Below are 22,146 nucleotides of genomic sequence, written 5' to 3'. Positions count from 1 at the left end.
GGCCTCCCGGCCGCCTGCGGCCCCTCCGGCTGCCTCCCGTCGCCCGCTGGGGCTCCCTCGGGCTCCCCTTCCTTCCTCCTCCTTCTCTCCCTTCTTTCCTGTCTCTGTCCCGCCTGTCTTTGTTCCTCCTCCTGCCTTTGTCCCGCCGTCCTCTGTTCCTGGTCCCTTTGTTCCGCCCCGCTCTGTTCCTGGTTTCCCGTCGTTCCCTCCCGTCACTCCCGCTCCTTTTGTTCCGCCTGTTCCCTCTGTTTCTCCCTTCCTGGTCTGTCTGTCGGCTTTTCCTGTCTTGTGTAGTGTCCTGTCCTGGCTCCTGCCTCTTTGTCTGTTTTGCCTGTCCGTCTTGTTCCCTGTTCCCCGTTGATTTTTTTTTTTTGCTCTTGTCTTTCAGGTCCTGTTCTGCCTCGTCCCGTCCGTCGCCCCCTTCCTGGGCGCGCCCGGTGTAGCGCGCCTTTGGGGGGGGGTTCTGTGACGCCCGCTCCGTCCGCTCCTCGTGTGTGCCACGCCCCCTAATTACCCACGTGTGATTTCCTGATCGTGCCCAGTCGTGTCTTGTTTCCTGCTGCCTTGTTTCATGTATTTAAGTTCCTGATTTGTACTAACCCGTGTCTGTCATTGATGTTAGTTGGCGTCTTCTGTTCCCTGCCCCGTTATTCTTAATAAACCCCTTGTTTGCCCTGATTACGGCTTGTCTGCCCGTTTCTGCCTGCTCGCCCGCACGATCGCCGCTCTGCCCGCGATCGAGTGTGACAATTTTCATGTTTGTTTGTAATTTATACTGTAAAAAGGTAGCTTTTAAGAGTCGAAGCACACACGTTAACTGATGTTATTGTGTTGTTTTTTGTACTTCCGCTCAAATTTACTGTCACCCTAGCAATTTGTGAAAGGTAGGTTAAGAAACGAAATTCCTTCTGCCTTCTTTGAGTTTCACAACTTTAACAAGATCAAAGAAAATTGGTAATACTATAAAAACCATACATACACGTGTACCTAAAGGAAGAGTATTTCATCATTGCTATAATAAGCAAAGACACCTGATCGGATGATAAGTGCCACACATATTGCTCACTTCACGCTGCCCCAGTTTCACACAGTGACAGGTTCAGAATCGTGTTTTATTTTATATCTGGGAACAACTCCAAAAATTCTGTGTTAACCTGGAGTTGCGCCAATTTAGCCCTAGTGGGTCCTGCACATACCTCACTTTTGAATTTTCAAGTGAGGAACATTATTTAATACTAGTCTAAAAGTGCTCCTGCATAAGGGAGCCCCTGATTCTGGGTTATGAGTAGTAGGAGAAGCGTATTTTATTCAGTGGGTACTGAATAAACAAGCTTTCCTTGTGGACGTTCTGTGATCACCCACATTAAGTAATGGTGGCTAATTAAATTTAATGTTCTATATTATATACGTAACGCTTGTTTATAAAACCATGAAGAACCTCCATTTCTGCCTCAAGTGGTGCGTGTTCACTTTTGCCTGAGTAAAAGCTATCACCGCTTGTAATAGTGTGTTCAGCATATACTCCATGTATGTATACATGTGTGTGATTATGTGTATATATATATATATATAAATTCAGAATATATTCAGAATTATAGGCAAATATAGTGATTGCGTGATGCTTGGACACACCAACGCAGGATGTGATATAATCAATTATGTAAGTAGGAGTTTTTGACTGGTTTTTCACATGAGTCTGGGATTCTCAGCCATGTTGCAGTGCATGCACAGCTCTTAAAGACACCATATGTGACAGAGTTGATGGAACTTCAAACGATAATCTGGGATACGGTTGTGGGAAAGCAGCAGCCAAGCAATGGTTATGAGAACATTTCCAGTGTATCGAAAATCTACCAAATAATGGAAAAGTCCATGAGAACAAAACTGAGAAGATAGGGCACAAAGAAGAGTGAATTTGCACAGAGCGTGGTGTACTCAAGAAAACACGGCAAAAGGAACACCTGACTAATAGATAAATTGATCACAAGGCATATGCCATCATCCAAAGTAATTGCCTTCCATTTTTCACTTTATATAAGGTAGCAGTAAAATTTCAATAAGGAATAAATGTAAAAGGAAGCTTAGAATCTGGAGTATTTTTAAAAACCAAAAATGACCGTTCTGTCATATGTGCTGCTTTCCGAAGATTATTGACTGAAAAAAAGACGTATAAAGTCCGGGGAGTTTCCTGGCCATGATTTTCCTGGTCCAAAATGTCGACGTTTTGTTCCCCGAGCCACTTAGGTATCTCTTTTGCCTTATGGCACGATGCTCCATCATGCTGGAAGAGGCATTGTTCATCACCAAACTGTTCTTGGATGGTTGGGAGAAGTTGCTCTCGGAGGATGTTTTGGTACCATTCTTTATTCATGGCTGTGTTCCTAGGCAAAATTGTGAGTGATTCCACTCCCTTGGCTGAGAAGCAACCCCACACATGAATGGTCTCACGATGCTTTACTGTTGGCATGACACAGGACTGATGGTAGCGCTCACCTTTTCTTCTCCGGACAATCTTTCTTCCAGATGCCCCAAACAATCGCAAAGGAGATTCATCAGAGAAAATTACTTTACCCCAGTCCTCAGCAGTCCAATCACTGTACCTTGTGCAGAATATCAGTCTGTCCCTGATGTTTTTCTTGGAGATAAGTGGCTTCTTTGCTGCCTTTCTTGACACCAGGCCATCCTCCAAAAGCCTTTGCCTCACTGTGCATGCAGATGCACTCACTCCTGCTTGCTGCCATTCCTGACCAAGCTCTGCACTGGTGGTGCCCCGATCCCACAACTGAATCACCTTTAGGAGACGGTCCTGGCACTTGCTGGACTTTCTTGGGAGCTCTGTAGACTTCTTCACAACAATTGAACCTCTCTCCATTAAGTTCTTGATGATCTGATAAATGGTTGATTTAGGTGCTGCCCCAACTCGGGGAGACACAGACCGAGGAAACAGGAACTGGAGTCCAAAATCGGGGGTCGTGGGGTTTATTTGGAAATACAGGACAGCAAAGCACATGCAACGCTAATGACCGGACTGGGGAAACAAACTGAAACACGGACTAAATACATTGAACTAATGACAGCAACTGGAAACAGCTGGTGAACACGGGGAATCCACATGGGGTAGATGAGGAGGCGTGGCACACGGTAGGAACGGACGAGCTAGTCATGACAGGTGCCATCTTACTAGCAGCAATATCCTTGCTTGTGGAATCTCTTTTTCTGCAAAGCAATGATGGCTGCATGTGTTTCCTTGCAGGTAACCATGGTTAACAGAGGAAGAACAATGATTTCAAGCACCTTCCTCCTTTTAAAGCATCCAGTCTGCTATTCTAACTCTAAATCAGCATGACAGAGTGATCTCCAGCCTTGTCCTCATCAACACTCTCACTCTGTGTTAATGAGAGAATCACTGAAATGATGTCAGCGGGTCCTTTTGTGGCAGGATTGAAATACAGTGGAAATGTTTTTTTTTTTTAATAAGTTCATTTTCAAAGCAAAGAGGGACTTGGCAATTAACTGCAATTCATCTGATCACTCCATAACATTATGGAGTTTATGCAAATTGCCATCATAAAAACTGAGGCAGCAAACTTTGTGAAAATTAATATTTGTGTCACTCTCAAAACTTTTGGCCATGGCTGTATAATGAGAGCTGGCTGTTGTCCCATGATGCCATGAAACAAACAACGACAGTCACAATGTCAGGGAAGGTCATTTAGCATTGCCCTCCTTTATTGTAGCATTTTTGGTACCTCATTTGTGCACTATAATAAGTCTCTGTTATCTTATTTTACTTGGCCTTTTCCAGTTATTAATCACTTATGGATTTTGGACGATTTAGTCATATAAATAAGAAGTAAAAATTACAGGACAGGATCAATACACAGGGAATATGAAGACTTATTAAAATGAATTTTATAGTTTTAGATATGTTTGAAAAAATTAAGATGGTTCCATTATACTGCCTTGAGAGTTTACTGGACCAGAGGGTATCTTAGCTGATCTTTGACTGGAAAGATATACTCAGTTCAAGGGGGTCAGATGGTCAAAGTTCAGTTCAGCCATGAAAAATAGTGCTTCTCTAAAGAACATTTTTCTTTTCTTTAATAAACTTGAGAAAAAGGAAAGCCAGTCTTAAGTTTTTCGTATAGCAGGAGGGCAGTATAAATTTTTAGACGTGGAGAGCAGAGTTTTAGGTTGAGTGATCATGGTGCAGATCATTCAGTACTTGCATTGAGAAAATCACACCTACAAAATCTGCATAGTTCAAGAATGAGAACAATCTTAATATGTACTTTGTATAGCAAAACAATCTTGAATTGGATTCATTTCATTATCGTAATAACTCACGCAGACAATTTAATTGTATCGTTCAAATAGGTCATTGGGAAAAACCACATCTCAGCGAATAGACTTACTTTCCTGTGAATTGGGGCTCAGTGGAAATTAAGTAACAAAAGTCTGAAAAGACGACATGCAAATTTTTGTTTCAACTGGGCAAAGAAATCTACAATTCACACCAAGGAGGCTTGCAGTGCGGAAGTTTTTGTCTAGCACAGGGGTGGCCAGGCTTACCCAGAAAGAACCGGTGTGTATTCGAGTTTTCGCTGTAACTCCCTAATTAGATTACTAATTAGAGGACTGATTGGCTGAAGAGTCCTCACACCTGGATTTGAACAGCTGACCTAAAGGTTATCCCAAAAACCTGAACTCTGCATAAACACTGGCCCTTTGCAGATAACGTTCCCCACCCATGATATAACAAGTCCTGTCTGAGGTTTTAGTCAATGCAACAGCAGAACATAGAGTGTCAGTTTTAGGTACAGTTATATGGTGAGAAAAAGAATTAATCAATTTAATTTCACAAAGTATGTGTTATTTATCCATATCAGTGTCTTACCCAGTTTTTTTCCAAAACATAAAACAAAATGTCTTCATGCCATTATTGACTACAAAGTCTGCTATTTCCAAAACATCAAAATTGTTTTCAGATTTTAAGTGCAGTAGACTGGCCATTTGTTTTTATTTAGCGTAATTATTGTTCACCTAGTCCTGCAGGTATAAGTTTATTTTAGGAAATAGACCGTTTTATGATGAAATGTTGCATTTACTCTTTATGAACTTGTTTATAAACCCCTTCCATGTCTCATATATTACTAACATCAATGTGGGGACATATTGAATGACTTCATTCTTCTGAAATATGTGCATGTAGCCTTATACGTATGTGTTTCCTGTGATTTATTGCTTGTTTATTTCGTGTATATTGAAGCTTCCCCTGTAGTGTTATTTGTACTCACTGAGGTGTGTAGTACATAGAAAATGCCCTGGGGCTGGAGACTAAATCAGAGACAACTGCTGTACTTTGTAATGATTATATTAAAAAAGAAAAAAGTTGACTGATATGACCACCCCCCCCCAACACAAGCAAGCTCTCAGAGGAATCTGACCTCAAATAACCTTATTGTTTTCTTTCTGCTGAGCTGTTTTCCAAACAGAACCTCGCAAAGTTTTTGCAGAGATATTTTTTTCCAAAACACTAAAAATGAGTATGATAACTTGAATGAATGAATGAATGAATGAATGAATGACTTGAATGAATGGATTAATGAATAATAAGAACTGCATTAGCAAATGCATGAATGAATCCTTAACAACATCTGCATCAGTAAATGAATGAATGAATGAATGAATGAACTCGCGTTTTCTTCAATACCATCCTTTTCTTTCCCTGTTAATTCCTTCCCACAGCTTCATTTATCCCTTTTTCTTCTTTCAGCTCTGGTCATTTCGGATGGATTTCCAGGCCTTTTGCAAATTTCAGACTAATAACTTTATTTGTGTATATTCTCTCTTTTTCATCATGCAGAGCTCCAGGAGAGCCATGTAAGTGATTGAATGGAGGAATGGTGAAGGGGGTGATTAAACAAAGAAATCAGTGATAAATATGTATAATCTGGCATGACACTGGGAATTAATATGAAGCTTTAGAATAACCAACGAAACGGTCTAGAGACATCAATGGCAGGTCTGTCAGAATCATCACAACTCCACCGATGCACTCAGTGAGACACCAATAAGCTGTTATACCTACACACATCGTTGTAGAAGGAGCCAATGTAAGACAGAGCCGAAAGGAATACATGTCTGGGAAAGAGAGGATCGTTAATGGTTATGTAAGCGTCGTCCCAGCGTAAAATGACATAGCGAAGGTAAAGGTACGACTGCGTGGAGGAATACCCTGGTAAAAGAGAAAATATGTAAATCGTTTATAAATCAATCCATACCCACTTATCCTACGTAGAGTCATGGGGGTCTGGAACTTATCCCAGAAGCGACGGGTTGAAGGCAGGGGATAGTTCAGAACAGACTGCCAACCCATCACAGAGCCATATGTGGACAATTTGGCAACTTCATTTCACCTTAGCATGTTTCTGGATGGTGGGGGAACCCGACTATAACACAGGGTGAACATATTAACACCACACACACAAAACCAGGGTGGAGACTTGAAGGTGTGAAGTGGCAGTGCTAACTACTGTGGCAATGTGTCGCCACTCACTTGGAATTTTTTAATTTTAAGTCCTTATCCTGTTTTACAATCGTTAAGCTCATCCTTGACTACACAGGTACACAGTACATTTGCGTCCATTTCAGCATGTTTGAATGACGCTTGAATGAGGTTATCAGTTCCCCTTCTGCTTAATGAAGGCGCATTGATAGTCATTAGGAGTCCGAGTTCTTTTCTTGATCTTCAAGTCAAGTAGGCGATATATGTTGCAGTAATAAAATCCAGAATGGCTACTAAAATACGATAAGGAGAACACAATTAAATATACAAGTGAGAGCTTTGTATTTCTTAGAATTATGGTAATTGAATTGATCATTGCAATGTTTTGGAGGGTAAAGTGACTAGACAGTTCGATGATAAAGCCTGTTTTTGTGAAGGTCACTGCCTGTTACAGAATCTATAATTAGTTTGTTGTCATTTAATTAACTGGGACAGGGATTGTCCTTGGGTGAAGTACTGATCTGCGAAGAGGCAGAATAATTTTGTCATTTTAATGGATAGAGCACTCACAAAAGCTAACTACGGTGCTAGGGCGCGTCAGTCAGTCCCTCAGAGGAGTCTGGGCATTTTGGTGTGTTCCAGCACTCAGTTGCAGAGTTCTAGTACAAAGTAACATAATCTGCATTCTCACAGGTGTGAAATGCAATCGCTTGGTAATTGATCTAGATAAATTCTTAACTCATCTTTTCAATAAGAATTTGGCTGTGTTAGATCAGATATTTTACTTATCAGAGGGGCATCACAGTGCCTGCCCAGCAAATTGTACAGTGGTAGTAGTATTAATAATACTACTGATAATAATAATAATAATAATAATAATAATAATAATAATAATCCTGTTATTTGGAAGTGGGGACCATTTTTCACGTCCCCACAAAGATCTTTGAATGCAATCAGAAAACTTATGGATAAGTTTAGGGCTGGATAAGGGTTAAGGTCGTCATGTTATATATATAAACGAATGGAGAGTCCCCACTAAGATATAATTACATGCCTCTGTGTGTGTGTGTGTGTGTGTGTGTGTGTGTGTGTTCATTGTCACACAGGATCCCTCTGGGTATTCCAGTTTCCTCCCACAGTCCAAACACATGCAGTGAGGCTAATTGGTGTCACTAAACTCCCTGCAATGTGTGATTTTGCGTGCGTGTTCCTTGTGATGGGCTAACATCCATCCCAGGGTGTACCCCCACACTGTGCCCTATGCTGTCCAGGATAGCCCCCCCTCAAAAAAAAAAAAAAAGAAAAAAACAAAATCTGTACCGGATACTGCAATACATGACTGTACCGCCAAAAGGAAGACCATTACATACTGGGGGCATTTAGTACTCTTCTGGAGAACTAGATGGCTTATATCATAGCAGAAACCTCATTACTCATTCATGATGTATCTGCTAAGCAAAGGTGACTGTCAGCTAATGATGGAACAGGCAGATTATCCTGAAGGACAAGCTAATGGATGTTCTTCGATTTACCTCCAAGAAAGAAAAGGCTGCACCAGAAACTCATAAAAGTGACAGTTTATTGTGTGTCAGAAGCAGGCCTGCCAGGGATAAATGTGCAAGTACTTTATATTACTTCATTCCAGTGTAGCTTGTTAATATGTTATCATATGGAAAAGCCTTTGCTTGTGTTCCTGTAGCAAAGGTACACATTTATATGTGGTGTGTGTGTGTGTGTGTGTTTTTCTCCAAATACTGATTTTCATGTATTTGCATTGAATCTTCTATAATCCTGCCATTTTCATAAATATCATAACAAATGAAACAGACACATGGAGCCCAGCTTGCTGTGTGTATCCTGTTCTTTGAATCGTATGCCCTGCCTCCCCCTTATTTATTACAGCATACAGACAAATCCAATCTCAACACATAACCAGTATCTTTGCTTTAGATAATGTTCATTTATGGACTGTGTATTCTCGCTTCACAATCATGATTTTACTGTATTGTTTTTTCTGTATTTTTTTATACTATTGAAAGATTAATTGAGATTAAATTGACAGTACTCACACTTGGCATCTCAGATATCATGTAACTGTGAACGACAGTGGACCAGCATCTCCCGCTGAAAGCATAAGGCCAGCCTCTTAGTGGACGGACACACGTACAGCGCGGCGGGGACTTTACAACCGAACACAGCGAGAAGATGCAGACCCCTGAGGTCTAAGCAGACAGTGTCGCCTGCCATACCTCACTGAATGTGTAAATGTTAATTAAAGTCCAATATGTTTGCTTTCAAATGACAGAAACTGCAAGGATGAAAATCACAAAATGTAGCACTTTGGAAAAATTAAATAGTTCAGAAAAATAAAAACAAGGGCAAAAATTTGCCTGTTGAATAATCAGTTTTGTTACAGAAAATGTCATGATGTGGAGTTGATACTTTTGTCTGGCCTTAAGCGACATGCAATGAATGTGTTTGCGGAATGACTCATCCTAGCTCACATGGCGTTTTTGCACTACAGTGACACCCCTGTACAGTGGGACTGCACTCTGGCCAATAAGAAATATGGGAAACCAAAGTCTTCTAGGAGTAAAGTAAGCACCGTTATAAGCAGGGATTGACATAACTGGTACGCAAGTATGCATACACCGTTAAAATTTATACGTGCCATAATCGATTGTTGTAACGGCGTGAATGCGTACTTATTTTCGCCAATATGACAAGAAATTATCGTGCATTTTGGACTTATAGAAGTTTAAATGCACGATAATTTCTTGTCATATCGGCACATAATGCACATAAAATACATACGCATTCACGCTGTTACAACAATCGATTGTCTCATGTATCGCTTTTAAAGGTGAATGCGTACTTGCGTGCCGGTTATGTCCCTGCTTATATATCCCTGCTAATAAGTATATGAAAATAATTACACGCTCCAAATCCTTGACTTCATATTTATTTAACGGGACTGGTTTAAAAAGCACTTAACAGGAGATAACAGGAGAAACAGCTTGTTTTTTATTTCAACCGTACACTGAGCTGATGACTGAGAGTAATAAGACGACGAATTTCCCCACGTTGGTCTCCCTTGCGACATTTGGCACCGTGTCACTGGAATGAGCTGCAGTTATGTTCCCAAGGTAAACCTGACAGCAGGATACACCTGAGGACTGTAATGATGACATACTTTAGTGGTACCATTTGTTCTATGGCATTAAGCCCTTAGATTAAAATGCAGGTAGTGATTTATTAATGCCTACCTTGTGCCATGTTATGATATTATGCAAATTAAGACATCTGGTGAATACATTTTACCCGTCCCCATCCCTTCTCCACCAGCAGTACAATCCAGCCCAATGCGATATACGTTGTGCTTTTTTCCCCCCAGCAGAATAATCAGAACAGTGCATTTTAGTTTCTATTTAGCAAAAATGTATCTTGGAACATGAACGGAGAACAGGTCAGTCATCGTTTCTTTTTTCTATCTATTGATCTTTTTTTTATCACACAAAACATTTATCACCATATTCATTTTGGTAAGGATTGCATTACTGCTCCAAGCCCTTGAAATGTTGCCTCCATTAGTTGCCAAGGTAGGTAGTAAACAGAGCCCACTTGGTGTTTCTGTGTGAAAATATGAATAGTCGCTTCCTGGGAAAATCCTAGAAAATTTACTGTGGTTGCTTGGCTGTAGAGGCAGCATGGAGCGATCACAGATTAATATGCGAATCAGCTTCTCCTTTATTGATTACTCTGAGAAATGTTTTGTATAACCTGTCATATTTTCAATGGTGGAAGAGGCCTATATCAATGAATCATTATTATAGTGAAATAAACAAGTGATATATAAATAGATACAACAGGCAAAAATGAACAGGCAACAATAAACAAATAGATCACAGGACGCCCCCGAAGGTCTCTCTTAAGGTCGTTTGTCTGACAAAACATTGCAAAGAGGTTCTGTGGTTTTCCCAACATGTGACATTTTCAAGTAAACGATTTTAAACAGAAACATAATAGAAGCACAAAGCACATTGTATGCATGCTAGTTATAGTGCAAGCTGGCCATGAATTAACCCTTCAATATCAGGTCTTGAACATTCTAATTAATATTGATTATTGCATCATAGATCACTAACATAAATACATTTACCAACAAAGTATTTGACAACAAAATGCCTTCATAATGGCCTTTTAAATAAAATATTATGACATTAGTTGTAGTACTTGCCTAGACTATAATGACTTATGTCCTGCTTGCAGTCATTCATTTTTTCAGTTATCTAACTTTCCAGAGATCATTTAGATCACGACATTTGCACATAACCTCTTGAGACCAATACAAAATGCCCTTTGGCATTATATTCAGATGACGAGAAAAGCATGTTATGAAATTCCACTCTACGGGTGGGCAGAGCAGTGTCATGTCAGTGCATTAATGATGCACTAAAATGGAGGGTGTGCTTTATTTTATATCATCTGCCATTGAGCTGCAACAATCCAGCAACAACATTCTAAAAACTAAAAAGAATAAAATGCTTAATTCTGTAATGTGAGACGATCAAGTCGACTTGGTCCTTCTAAAGAACAGAAAACACTGGAAATGTATCAGTTGTATTTTAATTAGTTTTGCCCGCTAACACCCTTATCACCTCCAAAATTATAGGTGATAGGGAAAAAAGTAATTAAGATTTCAAATGGCAGCTCAAAAGTTTGTGTTATCATCTATGACCCTGGAGCTAAAGTCAATTGGTTTGTTTTCAATTATCCCTCAAGTGTGTGTTAGACCTTCAGAACAACATGCACATTCTCCAAACAGCTACTCAGACCGAAATACTGCATATATATGATTTTTTTCTAGAGATGCACCAATTCGATATTCGGATCGGTATTGGCGTGACCGGCCTATTTCACGAATCCGGTATCGGCCATACGTGACCGATTCACGTCCGATACTTACTTATTTCGTTTTTGGCAGTCTCTAAAAAGATAGCTTCTATTTCATGTTACATGCATTTGCACAGTAAACACCACGACAGCTCTTTCCCAATTCAGATGTGTTTTTTTGCTGCATTCAAGCTGACCGCTAACGCTGCCTCTCAGTTTTTTGCTACTCAGTGGATGTGAGCGCAGTGACTTCCGCCTGCTGTGACATCACGCGCATACCCTTCACACAATGTTGCCAGACGTACGATAATTATCCTATTTGTACGATAATTGTACCCTCCATACGATCAATAATTCCAAAAATCCCATAATGTACGATAATTTTACCCCTTCATTTAATGGCTGAATTATTCATTAGCACGAGAAGGTACAGATCTGTTTTCATCTGGCTGCACAGACATACTTGGCTTGTTTATCTTCAGTCGTCTCACGTGCCTTAACAGCCAAACAACGCACGATGTAACATGTGGTGAAGCACAAAGTAATCAATGATGAGCGGTTTAAGCGCGGATTTGCATGGCGGAGTTGCAGTTACGGAAGATGCAAAGAATGAGCACACACAACATCGCCATCAGACCTACAGAAATGAATGGGAGAAAGACCCCAGTTTTACTGTGCTAGAGGCGCTGTTCTGCCCAGAGGTGGTTTTTACAAATGTTCTGTAGGTAAAAGTTGCATTATACACTATAATATTGCACAGTCTATGATAATATGTGTTATTGAAGCAGATTTTCTGAGCAACGTCAGAATGGAAATTGCCTGTGTACGATAATTTCTTTCTCAGAATACGATAATTTGAAGCTGCTTTTGCGATACTTCAACATTTAAAATCTGGCAACACTGCCTTCACAGTATGAGGAACATCAGATCAGAGGGTGACGACCTGGGAGTATTTTACACTTTAACAGCAACTTGTAGCACAACGATATGCAATCTTTGAGAAAAAGCAAAGGTTTCAGAGGTGAAAGTAGCGTTTAGTATAAAATTCCACTAAACAAAGTGCACACAATTGTGCGGGACGTTAAAAGCAATGTATGATTTGGGGGTCGATAGCTTGGACTGTCCTGCACGCTTGTTGCAGCTTGTGATACAGGGGTGGCTGCTGTCGCAATGCAGTGCCGCTGTTGCTAGTGGGAGGAAGATTGTGAGGCATTTTTGCATTCGCCACTTGCGTATACGCGATAGGAGGGTATTCAAATTGTCTCAAAAACGCTTAAAACAAGATGTACAAGCGAGGTGGAACAGTAAGTTATGTAGGTATGTTTCTAGTAGTCTAAATATGAATAATATATAAAGATAATATATATATATACTAGCAGGAAGGTCAGACTTGTCCTGGGTTATGATGTCAAACTGTATCCGGCCATGGAAGCGATCCTCCAACATGCAGAGAGAAAAAATTGGGGTTTGGTAGTGGGATTGGTACTCCAGCTACCGTAAAACAACTCGCAACAACTCGATCTAAATACTGTAGGCACGACACCAGTTTGCTCTCTGCGGGAGTAATTGCAGCTGCCCACAGGAAGGCTGCAAATTTCTTAATGGGGTTGAAGGAAAGAATCCTGAAGTTCATCCCCGAAAGAGTGAAAAACTTCAGAGAGCTAATAGGCTCAGGACTGTTGGGCATCGGGGCTGGTGAGGTGCTGAGGTGTTGCCTGCTGCATGGCAGCACTGGGGTCCTAATCTGAGGGGACCCATCCAGGCAGGCATGTGGAACGTCTTGTCTCTCTAGCAAGATGACCATCTTCCTCTGCTGTCAGGGGAACTTTGCAAACTCCACGTTTCGATGGCAGCAGCCTCTGAGGTACGCAGACCGGGCCAGATCTCTGAGGGCAGACAAGGAGGCGTTTGTTAGAGGGATCTGTGAGCGGGTGACACATCATCTGTGGTCTAGTGTCCCAGGTCCTGCTTACAGAGGAATCAAAGCATTACGCACATCTGAATCTGTTCCTCGGAGACTTGCAGTCAGGGTGGGTGATAGAACGGTCCTTGTGGATGACACCGCACTTGTGACCTGCTGGGCCAGCTACATTCAGCAGTTATTTTAAGCTTATCCTCTGGCTAACATGTTGGACATCTCCAATCAGCTGTGAACCATCCAATCTCACTGAGATTGCAAGGGTGGTGAATCAGCTGGGGGAGGTGGACTTCTCAAGGCTGGTGGTAAGGCTGTCCTCCTGGCAATCTTTGCTTCCATTTGGGAGTCAGGCGTCATCCTAAGTGACTCGTAAACGGGACTTGTAGTCCCTGTCTGGACAGGGAAGGATATTCGCCTGGATTGCGGCAACTACAGGGGGATAACAGTGCCTTCAGTGCCGGGTAAGGTCCTTGCTAGGGTCATCATCAACAGGATCCATGATCACTTGCTCACCTTTCAGCGACCGGAGCAGTCTGGTTTTATGGCTAAGAAGTGTAGTGTCTGCTGCATCCTAGCACTGAGGGTTCTCATCAAGCGCAAGCATGAATATCGGCAGAGGTACTCTGCAGACTTTGTCGATTTTCATAAAGCATTTGTCTCAGTTGACCGAGTTGCCCTGTGGGACATCGTTAGACTTTGCAAGATCCCCCCCGAAGTTGCTAGATGCCATAGCCGGCCTGTACACCGATACTGTGAGTTCTGTGTAGAGTGGAGGGAGAACCTCTGCATTCTTCCCAGTTGATTCTGGGGTTCGCCAAGGGTTTGTTCTTGCTCCTACTCTGTTCAGTGCTCATAAGGACTGGGTGTTGGACAGGGTTGTGGGGACCAGCAGTTGTGGGGCATCTGTTGGTAAAGAAAGATTTATTGATCTTGACTTTGCCGACAATGCTGTGATCTTTGTGAAGTCAGTGGAGGCTCTGATCGGGGCTCTTGAAAGACTGAGCGAGGAGTCTGAGTGTCTGGGCTTGCGAGTGTCCTGGATAAAAACCAAGATGCAGACCTTTAATGACTTCTTCGGCACAGCCTTCAGTAGTGTGTCTGTATGCGGGGAGATTGTTGAGAGATTTACCTACCTTGGCAGTGACATTCATGCTTCTGGTGACTCTTCCTATGAAGCCATGAGGTCGCTGGAAAGGGGTGTGTGGCGTTCCTCATATCTTTGCAAGAGGATGATTGTCCAAGTCTTTAGAGTCCTGGTGCTCCCTGTCTTGCTGTCTGGCTGTGAGACATGGACCCTGTCCAGTGAGCTGAGATGAAGACTGGACTCCTTCGGTACTGTGTCTCTTTGGAGGATTCTTGGGTACCGCTGGTTTGACTTTGTGTTGAATGAGTGGTTGCTAGAGGAGTCCTGAATGAAACACATTACCTGCATTGTGAGGGAGTGTTACTTACGGCACTATGACCATGTGGCGTGTTTCCCTGAGGGTGACCCAGCTCGTGGGATCCTCGTTCCTCAGTACCTGGGTGGCTGGACCAGGGCAAGGGGAGGCCCACGTAACACCTGGCTGTAGCAGACAGATGGCCATTTCCAGAGGGTGGGACTAAAACCATGTGTCAACCTGGGGGTTCACCAGCCGTGATCCCGAAGACTTTCACTGCATGAGCAGTATCAGCGCATGCTTCCCAGCCTGACCTGACCTGAATAGCAGGAAATGAACTAATCGTGGTTGGATTTTTTACAGCATGTTTCGATCATATTTGAGCCTAAGCAGTATGTACAGATAACAAAAGAGAAAAGACATTAATGTACTTTTATTTTGATATATCAAGACAGCTTAAAAACATCAAACTAGTTTGAAATATCTCCAATTGTCTGTATCATGGTAGATCCTTCCATTTCATAAGGCTGAAGTCCACAGGGCCCTGTATGTTCTATGTTATAGCAAAAAATTCAGCTCACTGGTTGGAGACTATTTTATTAAGGATTAAATCTATGTAACCTAAAAATGAACACGAAGAATTTGAAAAAAAACAAAAACAAAAAATGTATAAGAAGAAATATGTAATATCAAGCAATATTGTTAATACCTTAAACAACATGCTAAAAACTAATTTCAGGTGAAAGATATTTGATATAGGACAATAAAACAGTACAGAGTACACTCAAATTTATGGTAAATACATTTAATAGTAAGCCAGGAAAATTAATAAATTTGCCAGCTGTCGACTTTATCTAGGATTTGATAAATACCTCCTTTGTTTAATACAAACGGCTTTTCCATTGTGCATAATTATAATAATCCATGTAGCTCTGGGGTCAGCCACTGTCAGCAAGCTCACTGACTCTTACAATCTGCTCCTTTAGAAGATCGATTGACTGGTAAACCTTATTCAAAAATAGGCTTCTGTATGTCATGTTTACCACTCACCACATGCTACTACTATAAAAATTAGAGAACATTTCTAAAGCTCTCAGTCCACAGGATATATGGATGGGATACGTTTGTAAGGGACAACCATTTCGATGGACTTTCTCATCATATAAGGAGGAAGCCAGCCTGTAGGTCATTGGTGGTCTCGTCTCAAAAACAACAAAAAATTGACTGAGCAAGTTTTGAAATTCGCTATTTAATTGTCCCTAAATATAGAAAGAAACCTTCTTCCCTGTGTTTGCTTGTTAAAATAATAATAGTATTTGGATCATGCTTCTCTCAGAGGTACAATTAGTCAGCAGCGATGTTTGAGAGTTACCGCCTGAGGTGCAGTACAGTATATCTACAACCTATTTGTCAATACAAGTCAATAGAGGAGAAAAGAAGAAAATTCTTTGTTATGAAACTTTTAAAATATATTTCAAATATGTATACAATTAGTAATGCAGAAGTAAATGAACTTTATGCATCATATCAACCACTCATGAACATTATATGTACAGTATATACCAATTGAATCATATAACTATTCATGTTTGAAATGTGTATGTTTCTGCTGTATACATGTGAGCCACAGACAACCATAGACAAATTTCCTGGATGTGAGGATATTCTTGCCCAATAACCCTAAATCTGATTCCGGTGTTTAATTCCTGGGGCGTACCTACATCCACAACATACATCTTAAGCAAAATGTACATTTTTTTATTTGGTTGGTATAAAAATTAATAAGGCATTACAGTAGCTTCTATTAACAGACATAAGACATTATAGTGTTGATTATAATACTTTATAAGCTCTAGTGAAGCTCTCCTCCATAATGCACTGTAGATATTTTCATAATGCATTATAATGGTTAGTATAAGAATTAAGGATATCTACAGTGCATTGCTAATGAGAGCTTCATAAAGCATTTATAATGCATAATAAACACAACAGGCAAGGCAGGCAGGATACGGGGAAAAACGGGGATTTATTTCAGTAACGGGGAGCAGGAAACATCAGACAAAGACTAACGTCAATGACAGACCAGGAACCAGGGCAAGGCGTGGACTGAAATACACAAGACGGAACAAAATAACTAGACACAGCTGGGTACGATCAGGGAAGCACACGTGGATAATCAGGGGGGCGTGGCACACACGAGGATCGTACAAGCCGGGCGTGACAATGTATTTTTATAAATATTTATAGCCATGATTATTGACATGATATGTCAATAAGAACAGAGTGATGTTTTGACTTCACTTGTTTTAGTTTAGAAAACACAGATTCACTGACGTAAGTGGATCCAAACACTGAGATTAGCTTCAGTGCAGCTTGCTTGACTTTGGGATTTCTGTCTGTGGGCTCAGTTCTCTAGCTTGGCTGACAAACTTCTGCTGATGTACAAGTATACGTATGACTTGTCTCTCAGTCACATGACGACAAAATAATTTTTATTAAAAACCTTGCCAACTTTTCTGGCAATATCGTCAAATATTAAAATGCATTTTGATTGATCCAAAATGTATTTTTAACATAAAAAAACTGATGACCAAGAAAATAACGATAATGTGTTGTGGCACAGGTGTGGGAAAAAGGTGACGATCAACTTGGGGTTTATTTGGGGAAAACAAAATGAACACCATGCAGGGTCAGGAATAAAATGGAGAAAAGACTGCAAACTGAAGCATAAAATCGAGCTGCACTGGGAAACAAGTAATACAGAGACCAGAATTAGAGAAAGAGGCGGAGAAACATTCACAGAACAAAGCACAAGTACTAGTGACTAAGGGGGAACTACATGACAGAAGAGGGAAGAGCATGGCCAGCAAAAAGGACCAGGCACATGGGACGGAGACGGACGGGCGCTGACCCTGACACACCGATAGCCCATTGAGTCGCACAGGAGCTGGTGAGAGCCACATGCGGCTCGGGAGCCACCGGATCCCCACCCCTGATATAGATCTATCCATGGGTGGAGGCTAGACTGCCCCGGGCAACATAAGGCAAAACACAGGGACAGACCGTGGACTAGATGTCTGTCCATCATTGGTCACACATAGTGGGTAATTCAGAGACACCACTTGGCCAAACTGCCTGGTGTTATACTGCAGCGGCAAACGCCTGCGTCATGGGTAGTACTTGCAAACTCTACACACGCGGACTGGATGTGGTATTCCAACCCCAGACCCTGAAGCAGCTGTGCTACCTACCGGGCCAACAAAATTTAGCTGTATATGCGCCATTTGATTTTATTGTTCACATGCAAATGTACCATAGATAGATTCCTTTTTTCAGTATAGCATTAACGCTGTATGCTATTTTTAGTCATGACCTACCTGTCTCTGTCGATAACAAACAGGATGAGTGATCTCACTCCCTGTCGTAGACAATGTAAACAATGCCACTTTCCTCATGGAAACCCCGGCTTGATATTCAGCTCTCATCTACCCCTCGGTTGTTTCACTCCCACCCACAGAAGGTGAATTATGAACCTGACTGACAGAGTCACACACCTCCCTCAGTCTGACACCTGGCCAGCTCAGACGTCTGCCTTCTCCAAAACCCTTCAGACTGACAGCATTGTCTTCAAATAAAAGATCTCAATAATATCAATAATGTATTATGAATGTGTTAATAACAGAAGATGATCAAGATGAAAGGACCTCAAGGGAGATTAGCCACATGCTGCTGGAAAAAGTAAGTTATCTGCAGACGGAGGCCAACAAGATCATTTGGATTCAGTTTGGTCAACTCCGACTAATAATTAAACCAGACCTCAACTGCAGGTTCAGTCCATCCATCCATCCATTTTCCAAACCGCTTATCCTATTGGGTCGCGGGGGGTCCGGAGCCTATCCCGGAAGCAATGGGCACAAGGCAGGGAACAACCCAGGATGGGGGGCCAGCCCATCGCAGGGCACACTCACACACCATGCACTCTCACATGCACACCTACGGGCAATTTAGTAACTCCAATTAGCCTCAGCATGTCTTTGGACTGTGGGGGGAAACCGGAGTACCCGGAGGAAACCCCACGACGACATGGGGAGAACATGCAAACTCCACACACATGTGACCCAGGCGGAGACTCGAACCCGGGTCCCAGAGGTGTGAGGCAACAGTGCTAACCACTGCACCACCATGCCGCCCCACAGGTTCAGTCTAATAGGTTTAATATTTTTTTTTACTTCACAAATTACGTTCACATTTTAATCTGCCATTAAATATATGCAAAACTTGGCATGCAGAGGTGGACACGTAGAGCTAATGACAACACATAAATAATAGTTTCAGAGGTATAGCATGGACTATTTATCATTATTATATAATCACATCATAACCACAATGGATATCAGCAGGACGTAAGATGTGTAGTAGTATTGTCTCCAACAATGGGCAGGTGAAATGAATCAATGTAACTCTAACATATCATTACAGTATGTATTGTCTAGATGTTTAATTACTGAATAGACAAGCAGGCAGGCAGGCATATAGATAGATAGATAGATAGATAGATAGATAGATAGATAGATAGATAGATAGATAGATAGATAGATAGATAGATAGATAGATAGATAGATAGATAGATAGATAGATAGATTGATTGATTGAGTCTCAATGTTTAAAATCTGCATGCGTTTCTGCGGCTGTCTTTGGGTAAATGCTGCTAGGAAGAAAGTAAATAAGTATGGATTTGTAGAGAAACACGTTACTCAGTTTTACACTGAGCAGGGATTCACTACGCCTTAGCAATACGGAAGCTGATTTCAGAAGATGATGGTTAACAGAAAGTAGGGCACTTAAATATCACAGAAGGAGTCTACAGAGTTTTACAAAGATTTTGCAAGGAAGAATTTGTGCAGATGTCTGGTTTTGTTATCTGTACAATAAATAATAAGGAAATGTCATTATGTATGGGCTGGGTTATGGAAATGGAAATCGGTAGTGGGTAATGGAAAGGGGGAATTTTCCTGTTCTACCTTCTGTTGCATTACAAAATGATCGCAGACATATCTGAAATCATCATAGCGCAGTGTTTTCCAATCCGGTCCTCAGGGACCGACAGACTGTCCACGTTGCCAGACAGTCCGATGCAGACTACCTGACAGGGAGCTGAGAGGGAGCAAAAGCATGGAGCAGCTGTGGGTCCCCGAGGACCGGATCGGGAAATACTGTCATAATGAGACAATCCAAATGAAATGAAACGACCATAAATGATAATAAGGGTACAGCTATATTGTGAGTAATACAGTAGCAAGGGAAAAGAAAATTCCGGCTGATTTGTGTATGACAGCCATACAAACAAGGCTGATCTTTTCACGCCTGTCCTGCTAGTCAGATAAAATCCATTCTTAATGTTTTGAAGCCTCTTTCTGAAGCCAGAAGCAGTGAAAACACAAGAGATTCTGAGCATTAGATTTAATATGCACACTGTCAGAGAATATGCATGTAAAATATGTATTGGGCACAAACATATATAACGGCACATTTTTGGATTTTGCTTTAGCCTTAAAAACTAATTCTGAAAACTAGACCATTTTTACAAATTTCTGGTAGAAAACACGATTCTGCCACTCTAATAAAGCTTTAATATGCACGCCTACCACATTAAACAGTGCCTTGACCTTGTCCTAATTCTTTGTTCTAATTTGACCAAATTATGCTCTGCTGGATTGAGGTCAGAGCTCTGTGTTGGACACAAAGTGGAAAACTTTCGGTAAGATAAAAATGCAGAAATTTTCCACATTTCTTTTGGGAGCAGACCAGCATTTGTAGGGTACTGTCTGCTGTATTTGTGATATTTATCGTGTTTATTGAGTAGGCTGTGGTTTTGAGATGATGGTAGCACGTTTGGGTTTCGTGGTGTGAGAAGATGATTGGTGAGAATATCGGCGCAGAACAGATCACACCTGGCCATCTGCTCTGGTCTCCTAATACCCTCCTTAGAAATAAAAAGTAAAAATAGAGGAGATGTGGGATATGTAGAATAGAGTGCCATTAATAGCTGGGATTGTAGGTACAAGGTGGGATTGTACACAATAGCAGGCTGTTAATCTGCATGAAATATCCCTCAATCAGTCAATGTGTATGCTGCTTATCTTGTGCAGGGCTGTGGGGGTCCGAGGCCAATCCCAGAAGTCACGGCCAAGGGTGGGGCACCAACCCTTCGCAGTCTGCCTGAAATACTGAATAATAATTCATGCATTTATGTTTCTTTCCTGCTACATAAATGTACATTACATTACAATATTTAAATTATTACTGAAAAGTTTTGAAAAGTCACAGTATTGTTGTCTTTTGTTGCATATGTATCATAGATTTGCAAACCTATAGCAATATCAAGTAAAATACAGAATTTTTTGAGCAACACTGGAAGCGTGAATCCATAATAATTCTATGGTAATGTCTTACATAATGGTTATATAGTCCTGAGTTCAGTATCTGGGGCTTTCAGGCCTTCAAACGCTTTTTAAAAAGGTGTCATTACACAGATTTTCAGTGTGGCTGAAGGTGTGCTTTTGTACATTTCTCCAGTCCGCTTCATTGAAATGCATGTGCTAATTTGTCAGCCCGTCTCGGGATCAAAGCCAGTGAATTATCTGAAAACATAACTAGAGGTGCTGCATTTAAATGCGCAAGAAACAAAGATCTTTGTCAACATCAGTCACACGCCACACTGGGACTATGCAACACCTTACCCTATTTTGCATTTTTGACTATTGCCGTTCTCCGATTGGCCAGAACACGAGCCAACCCAAATGTTTGTCCCATTATGCAACTGCCACAGCACTGTAAACGGCCTAGGAGAATCTGGTGCCTAGAAACTTAATTTGGCCGTGGATCTGCTGCAGTTTTGGCACGTCATGTTTTCCATTGTAATTGCTTCAAATGTTTACAGTGCACCCCTAAACTTGAGCTCAGCTTCAAGGAATTGCAGTGGAGCCATAGCAGATGCCGTAACAGGTTTAACTATGCAGAAAAATTGTAAGTTTTGTCTGAACATTTTCCAGCTGGATTCTGTCATTTGGCTTTTACTGCCTGCATAGCACCATGTAATGTGAGCCACCCTCATCTCATATTAAAATAAGAAACCGATGAAGTAGAAGAAATGCCTAAAAGATGTATATGTTCATCAGTTGACCTTCCAAGAACCTTACAGGGTAATGGAGAAGATTCCATCTAACCAAGAACACAAGGATCAGAAGGCAGGGAAACACACTGTCCATCGCAGAAAAAATATGCATGCTCCCACATCCAAGGCACCACAGGGCAACCAGAGGACCCCAGTGAGCAACCAGAAGCATTTTACGTCCAGCTTGCAGATAATTAACTGATTGTTAGGCTGGTATTTGAGTGAGTTCAGTTTTGTATGGGCCCATCTCAGCTTGCTAAATTTTCTCATAGAG

The sequence above is a fragment of the Brienomyrus brachyistius genome, chromosome 16 (genome assembly GCF_023856365.1).
Source record: "Brienomyrus brachyistius isolate T26 chromosome 16, BBRACH_0.4, whole genome shotgun sequence".
Classification (NCBI taxonomy): domain Eukaryota; kingdom Metazoa; phylum Chordata; class Actinopteri; order Osteoglossiformes; family Mormyridae; genus Brienomyrus; species Brienomyrus brachyistius.
This window is presented reverse-complemented; position numbering follows the sequence as displayed.